Below are 7,355 nucleotides of genomic sequence, written 5' to 3'. Positions count from 1 at the left end.
TAGTGAATCACTGTAGGAAACTACCACTGAGCCAGACCAGAGAGACTTCAGGGCTACCTGGAGGAGGCCCATCTGCAACCTGTGATTTCTTTCTCAGTCTGGGTTTTTTATAGACATTGTAATTTAGCAACATTTAGCTCAGAGGCTTTGTGATTCTCACTCTGTGGTTATGTAAAATGGTATCACTTTATAAAGCCATTGGGATATACAGTTGGGGGGAAAGTGAGAAATCAGTTTGTTTGGGTTTTTTTAAAATTTAACATAGGTTTGTTCTGCATGAAAATCACAACCGTCTCATCTGCGGCAGGACTTTGGCATGTGAAAGTTTGGAGATGAAAAGTGACCTGACCTCGCTGTGCTGATGGAAGCCTGAGCTGAACCTGCAGCTGTCCCACAAAGCAGCTTTTGCACATGCTGCACGTGCCAGAAGAGAGCAAAGCTGCCGTGGTGGCACAAAGCTTTGCTGTGGGAGCCGCGAGCCCTCTGGAACTGCTCCGTGCACGCGCTGCCGGCGGGAATGATGTCTCAGCAGTGCCCAGCAAATACAGCTGTGGGTAGGAGTTTTTGCGTCAAAAGGAGGCACACACTTTACACAGGGTGTAATTAAGCTGTAAATCTCATTGCCACAGAAATTTGTGGATACCAGACTTTCACATTTCCCTGAAAAGCAAAGAAATTCAAATGGAAAAGGGCTGCCAGGGGGAATTAAACACAGAGATACCAGGAAATCTTTGAGCAGAGGCTCACTGGTGGCTGGGAGTGGAGTGGGGAAGCAGTTCTCTCATGTTTGCTTTTACTTACCACTTTTTGCTGGGCAATTGCTATTAGCAAGAGTCTCTTCATCCTTTAAGTATTACTGACAGCATCCATCAATAGCTCTGGAAAGAGCTGGCTTCAGTCCTCTGCTCTGCCACATGCTTCCTGTGTACCCTGGATTTCGTTCCTTCAGGGGAAAACAGAAATTGGAGCATTTTCTAACCTCCCACAGGGTTGAAAACTGCTTACATTAGGCTTGGGAAGTGCATAGAAATGCAAGTAGGGTGTGGGCTGGTGTCTGGTGTTGCCGTGGAACTGGGCCCTGTTGACAGACTCAAACTCAGGGTGGCCAGACTGCCACAGGCCCATGGTGGATGCCTGTGGCAGTGATGGTGGTGGGGCTGCTCCAGCACCTGGGTTTCCATGTGACCAAGTTTAAGGCAGAGGTGACCCCTTGGGCTTCAGCCCCAGCGCAAGTTTGGAAGCCACAGGGAGTGGTGGGGGCTTGAAGCAAATTAATAAAATCTATGTAGTCCATAAAAGCAATCTAATATTAAGTTTGCTACGGTAGAGGACTAGTGATAACTGGACAATGTCTAAACAATGTAGCAAAACCAGACGTTAAAAAAAAAAAGAAAAAAAGAAAAAATCAGTTTTCCTTAGTGCCTCGTTCAGCTGAGCAGGAATTTCAATCTTATCAATTCTCCTTTCTTAGACAAGTTAGTGGCCTTAACTTACCATAAAATCACAGCTGCATTTTCATCCTTCTTTCTTCTGACCTCACTCCCTCTGACAGATGCCCTTCTTTGGGGCACTCCTTCCATGGCTCAGTGCTGCCACTGCCATAGCTCTCCCAGCAGGAGATGCTGGACCTTCTCAGAGCATAGCAATTAAACACACTGCAGGAAATAATTAATAGAGAGATTGTCTTCTGGAGTGGAAGCAGGGCTCTGCCCAAAGGTCTGTCAAAATTTCAGCAGTGAAACAGAGATGGAAGCGGTTGTTCCCCCAGGGTGATGGACAACCCACATCTCTGACCTCAGCTGAGCTGCTCACTGAGAGCCCTGTGACAAATGCCTGTGATAACCATGGTCTCTGATGATTATTTTATCTACCCTGCAGATACCATAACTGGAAAGGGAGATGAAGGAGAGTCAGTTTGTGGTCCTACTTTTGAAGGTATGTCTCCCCAGCTATCTGTGCAAATGGTGAATTTCCACAAAAATCAAGTTGTTGACCTGGTCTTATTCATATAACCTGGGAACTGCTTTTCATCTCCCTAAAGCAAAAAGATTTGGTTTTCAGTCAGAATTATAATCTGCTTGTATTAGCACAAACAGACTGCTTTAGTGAAAACACTTTTTGATCTGTCACCTTGTCTCTGTCCTCTTATGTTCCCTACCTGAGGATCAGCTCCACCAGCCCCTTGTCCTTGCCTAAATGAGGGGTGATGGTCACCCACTGTCTACTACAAACTTGAAATACTCATCTTTGTGGACAGGACCCTAGAAATGCAGAAGTAGATTAGCTACAGATCTCCAGGCACCCCTACCACTTGTTTAAATGCTTTTAAAGTAACTGAAGTAAGTCAGCTTTAACTCTAGATTTCCTGGACCTCAGGCAGCTTCTCAGGCTTGAGCAAGCATTAGGCATTGCTGCCAGCAGCCTCAACTCTGTGGGTGGAAGGGGAGTTCTGAATCTCATATAAAACCCTGAAAGTCGAGAGATTACAAACATGACCTAAATTTAACAGAAAATGTTCCCTCATACTGGCATAAAGTAATAAAATGTAAATAAAAAAAGAACATTCTGACTTCTAACTTTAAGAAAAACAACCCATATAATTGACGTAGGCATTTGGGATTTTCTGTTTAGATTAAATGCTACCCATTAAGACACTTTATGACAGTTAAAGCACTTTTGAAAATTATTTATGTTCCCTTATATAAAAGCTTTCCCACTGGCAATGGTGCAAACCATTTGAGCAGGCTGGGCAGCAGCCAACACTGAGATCAGAAATGCTAAGTGCAGCTGAAAAGTTTCTTTCCCAAGGTGCTGAAGAGTCTGCCTGTGAGGAGAATCTGCTCTCACCTCAAGGTCCCAGGCTGGATGGAACAAAATGTAGTAGCACTGGCAGGCAGGAAAGCTGCTGGAGGTGAAAGCCTGGTGTGTGGGATTTAAGGCACTAAATGCTATGAGCTTCCTGGAGTGGAAAGAAAAAGGCAAAAGTCACTTCTTTGATGCTGGAGCTCCTGGAACAGGAGCAAGCCCAGGCTCCCAGGGCGTACATAGCTCTGAGAACATAACATGAACTGGTACTGGAAAAAAACAGGACTGGCTGTTGAATTGTTTCCAAGGTGGGTGTCACCAAGGACTTAAACTTTTATGAATCCTCTTTTCCAACAATGTTATCCAATGTATTTGTGCTAGAGCCCATCTTGCACCTTCTGCACCTTCTGTTTGGGTAAAAATTGTCATTTTTAATGACCCATAGATTTACTTGATTTACACATCAGGTAGAAACAAGTTTGCATGTACGCAGGCACCTCTGCACACAGGAGAGTTGTGGGAGCTCACAGGCACTGTTTGACTCCAGCTCCATCATCTTCCTCCAAGCAGAGCTTGTGCTTTCCCTATGCTACTCAGGAAAGAAGCTGCCATGTTGTGTGGGAAGGGGACAATATACCAAAAACTGGTTCAGTAATTTTAAGGTGGATTTCATTGGGAATCAGTCAACCTTGAATGTGTCCCTGCAAGAGTTTTGTTACCCATATTGCACATAGTCCATGTGTTGGTGCATTAAAGGAGGAGACTGCTACTTGCTCTCCCCCTATTTAATTAGAAGTTGCTTTCCACCCTTAAGAAAGGTGTTCCCTTGTGTATGCCTTTCTATTTTAAGGCTTAGATTGCTTTCCCGATACTTCCTGCAAACCAACTTTACCCTGAGGGCAGAGGACAAATAACTTTGATATCTGAAAAGGGTGGGAGATGCCTCTGTCAGCCAATAATGTTCTGGGAGACTCCATGCTTGGCATGTGTCTGGGCACTGCAACCAGCACCTGCTGAATTAATGGGACACAACGTCATTTTACTGTAATGAGATGAAAGGACTGAGGCAATTGCACAGAACTGCTTGTACGGGAGCATCGTGTCAAAGGACAAAACATCCCACTCCAAAATTAGTCTGCTGGAGTAATTTTGCAAGCCACAAGGCAGCAGTCAGAGTAACTGTTCAGTTAAAATGTAACTACTGTTTTTATGAATCATTTTCTGAGAAAGGATCTCAAACAAAGCAAGAATAATAAAAAAAAAAAAAACTGAGAAAAATAAAATCTAAATATTTCTTCACTTTCCTTAAAGCTTGTTGAGAGCTTGATGGGGCTCTTGACTGCTCAGTGTGATCGGGTCAGATGGTGATGGAGGATGACAGGATCAGTGGATCCCCTGCTCCCCATCCCAAAACCAGGCTCCTCTCTACAGAAAAGGAAGTCAAGTCCTTGCCATAATCCCCCAAACCCAAGCACACCTAATGCTTGCTTCTCCCCAATCATCACTCTTGAGAGTCATTTCTTCTCTCTCTCACAAATCCTTTCCCAGCCAGAGTGGAGGATCCTCTTCACCTCCTCACAGCTCTCACTCCCATTGCCTGCTTCCTCTCCTCACCCTGGAAAAAATCTTCTACTCTGGGAGCAGTCTGGCCTCCTTAACTCAGTATCTGCCCTTCATTTATTCAGCTCTGTCATTTTATTTAGATAAGGAGGTATCCTGCTCGCTCTCCTGTGCAAGTTGCCAAGGGCTGGGAGCAGCTGTGTATCCCACCCCAGCCAGCCATGTCCCACCCTCACAGCCCTGACTGTGCTCACAGGAGCCTTGTCCTCTGCCACTGGCAGTGGCATGGGGGGAGGCAGAGCTGAGCACCCCCTCTGCCTCCTACCTTCCTTGTCCGGTGCCAGTAATCACAATAGCCATGGGGAATTGCCATGATCAGTATCTTGAGCTACTCTGGTGAGAGTCATTACAGACCAACAACAGAGATCCAGAGTGCTTTTTTATGGGTACATTTTCATCAGCTTCTTTACTGGCTAAAAGATGGACTTAAACCAGGCTTTGCTGGCATAAGACTCAGTGAAAGCTCTGAGGGAAAGGAAAAAGGTGAGTGTGAAAGAAGGAAAGGGAGCTTGAGGGAGCTGGTGAAAGGGACTTGTACAGTGAATAGCAGCACCACAACTGCAGCCCTTCATCCCCCCAACTCCTTCCCTGGATGAAAGCTTCTCCATCCATCACAAAGGAAGAGGAATCCTCAGGATGGCCAACAAGAGTCACCACAGGAACAGTTTACAGTTCCACATCACCTTCCAGCCAGCTCCCTACCCGCACAAGAAATATGTTAGTCAAGCAAGAAAACCCTATGGCAAAACCAAGGAAGCTGCCAGGACATCTCCAGGACCACAGGTTACAAACTCGTGGCTGCAGAGCTGTGTCAGCTCAAGGTGGGCCCTGACAGACAGGGAGGTGTTTCACAAAACCTCCAGGCTCTGCTCTGCCCTCACAAGCTGAAAAACATTGTTTTAGCAAATGCAGACTGTAAGTTTGTTCTCAGTAGGTAAACATAAAGGACAAGCCTGTTAAATTTTTTAGATTTTCAGGAATGTAATAAACAAGAATATTGCTTTGAGCAGTTTGCTTGATGGAAGAGAACAAAATATTTAAGTATTAACACAGAGAGAACAATTCATAGTGTAGTTTCCATGTTACCACACCACGCAGAAAGACAGCATCTGTAACAGTAGCAAAATAGCATAACTTTCAAACCTACAGAGAACAAACCAAAAGCTGGATATATTCATAGCCAGCAACATTCACTTCAAGTTGCTGCCTTGCCACTGGCTCTGTGCATTCTGAAAGGTGTAGTATCCATGACCTTATAGCCAGGCCCTCCTAGATCTGAATGGGAATTTAATCCTGAGGAATCAAAAAGAAGCCACAGTGTACAACAAGGACAGCCAAGTACTTTCCAGGCTCTGCTCTGTTCAGATCTTCTGATGTCCCCACTTGGACAAGGGATGCCTGCAGCATCCTCCTTGCTTGGTACCACTCTGCTGGATGGGGTGGGGCGGGGTGGGACACCAAAGCTTTATGGAGCTCTGCTGGCATCCATGGCTGTACAGGCACAGCTTGTCCTCCCACAGCGTGGGAGAAGGACAGCCTGAAAATCACAGAGATCACAAAATGTTGGACTGTTTTCAGGGCTCAGATTAGTGCTGTGAAGGAAGGAAATGAAGGATATTTCACAGGGAGTCACTTCTAATACTGTCAATACTCAGTGTCTTCTGACTTCATCTCAAAGTTACTGGCCATTTGTAGCTGGGGCACAAGGAACAGGACTTGCTTCTTTAAATAAATGTAGCTGCATAAAGCCATAGTATTTTCACCTCTCCTAAAATGCCAACTGGAGGCTACTTAATCAAAAACTGACAGCACTCATTGTGAAGAAGAACTTTCTAAAGAGCGTAGTGAGAGCAGCCTGTCAATGGGAAACAGGTGCCTGGGGTTTAATGGCCCCACACAAAACAGAGGCTGCAGAGCTTGGCTTTGGATGGACATGGATCCCATGGGCACCTTCCCCTCCTGCAGGCAAGTGGTCAAGGACATGGAGATCCTCCAAACATTGGAGGCTGTACCTACATATAACAAAAGGCCTACAGCAGCCTGCAAGATAATTAACTGTGGGACCTTCAAGTCATGATTCCCAGATGGTTTTCCTGCCTGCTGTAAGGCAGAGCATTATTTCCCACTCAGCTTTTTACAGACCATGATGACTTTCACTTACAGCAAAAATAAAACCATGTCATCTTGCACATATGAATTGCTTGGAAACTTTTTTTTTTGCTTATAAAGAAATATTCAGAAGGTGTCAAAAAGTATTTTTACAGGAGAAGAGAAAAAGACCTATTAACATATCTCAGTGCACCTAAAATTTATGGGAAATAGTATTAATATGCTTATATAGTTACAAGCACTGATATGATAAAATGACATCTCAGACAAAAAACAAGAAAAAATATGTTTGTAGGACTGTGGCCTCAGTGAAGGCCAAACATTCGATCCTGCTGTGACTGCTACAAATTAAAAGTAATGTCCTTGAAATCAGGTTGGGCTACATGAGGCTAAAACCAGGAAATGCTAAAGCAGGCAGAAGATTTAAGTAATTATTTATAGCAGATGATCTCAATTAAAAAAAAAAAGTGACTACTGCCACTGGAACAGAGAAAAATATTGTTTATAAAGATATTGAAAGACTGTTAAGGTTATATTTGGATGTAAATTTAGAATCCAAAATGACTGCCAGTGTCAGTGATTTCTTGCATGCAAGATCTCTCTGACACACAGTGCAGAGCTGGTGCATGGATGGGTCCAGGAGAGCATTAAAAGAAGGGAAGGTGTGTCTAAGATCAAAATGCAGGCTGGAAAGAGAGGCCATAACCAAGTGCACTGGATGTTCAAAGGAAAGAGCACTCATTTGTGGAGCTGGGATGCAAACACGAGGCTAAACCAGCCCTGCTGTGCCAGGGCAACCTGGACTCCATCAGAGTGCAGCT

General features: G+C 44.6%; 1 long non-coding RNA gene across 1 annotated transcript; it reads right to left on the bottom strand.

The window, feature by feature from the left end:
• Positions 1-577: 577 nt before the first annotated feature.
• On the bottom strand, positions 578-4,062 carry LOC135296493 (uncharacterized). The gene is made up of 3 exons (XR_010358589.1): positions 1,495-4,062; positions 802-943; positions 578-660 (listed from the first exon to the last, which is right to left on the bottom strand). It is a non-coding gene; the product is annotated as an uncharacterized LOC135296493 (long non-coding RNA).
• Positions 4,063-7,355: the final 3,293 nt, after the last annotated feature.

This window comes from Passer domesticus, chromosome 3, assembly GCF_036417665.1.
Source record: "Passer domesticus isolate bPasDom1 chromosome 3, bPasDom1.hap1, whole genome shotgun sequence".
Classification (NCBI taxonomy): domain Eukaryota; kingdom Metazoa; phylum Chordata; class Aves; order Passeriformes; family Passeridae; genus Passer; species Passer domesticus.
Note: the sequence above shows the minus strand (reverse complement) of the source record. Positions and strands in the feature narration are given on the sequence as shown.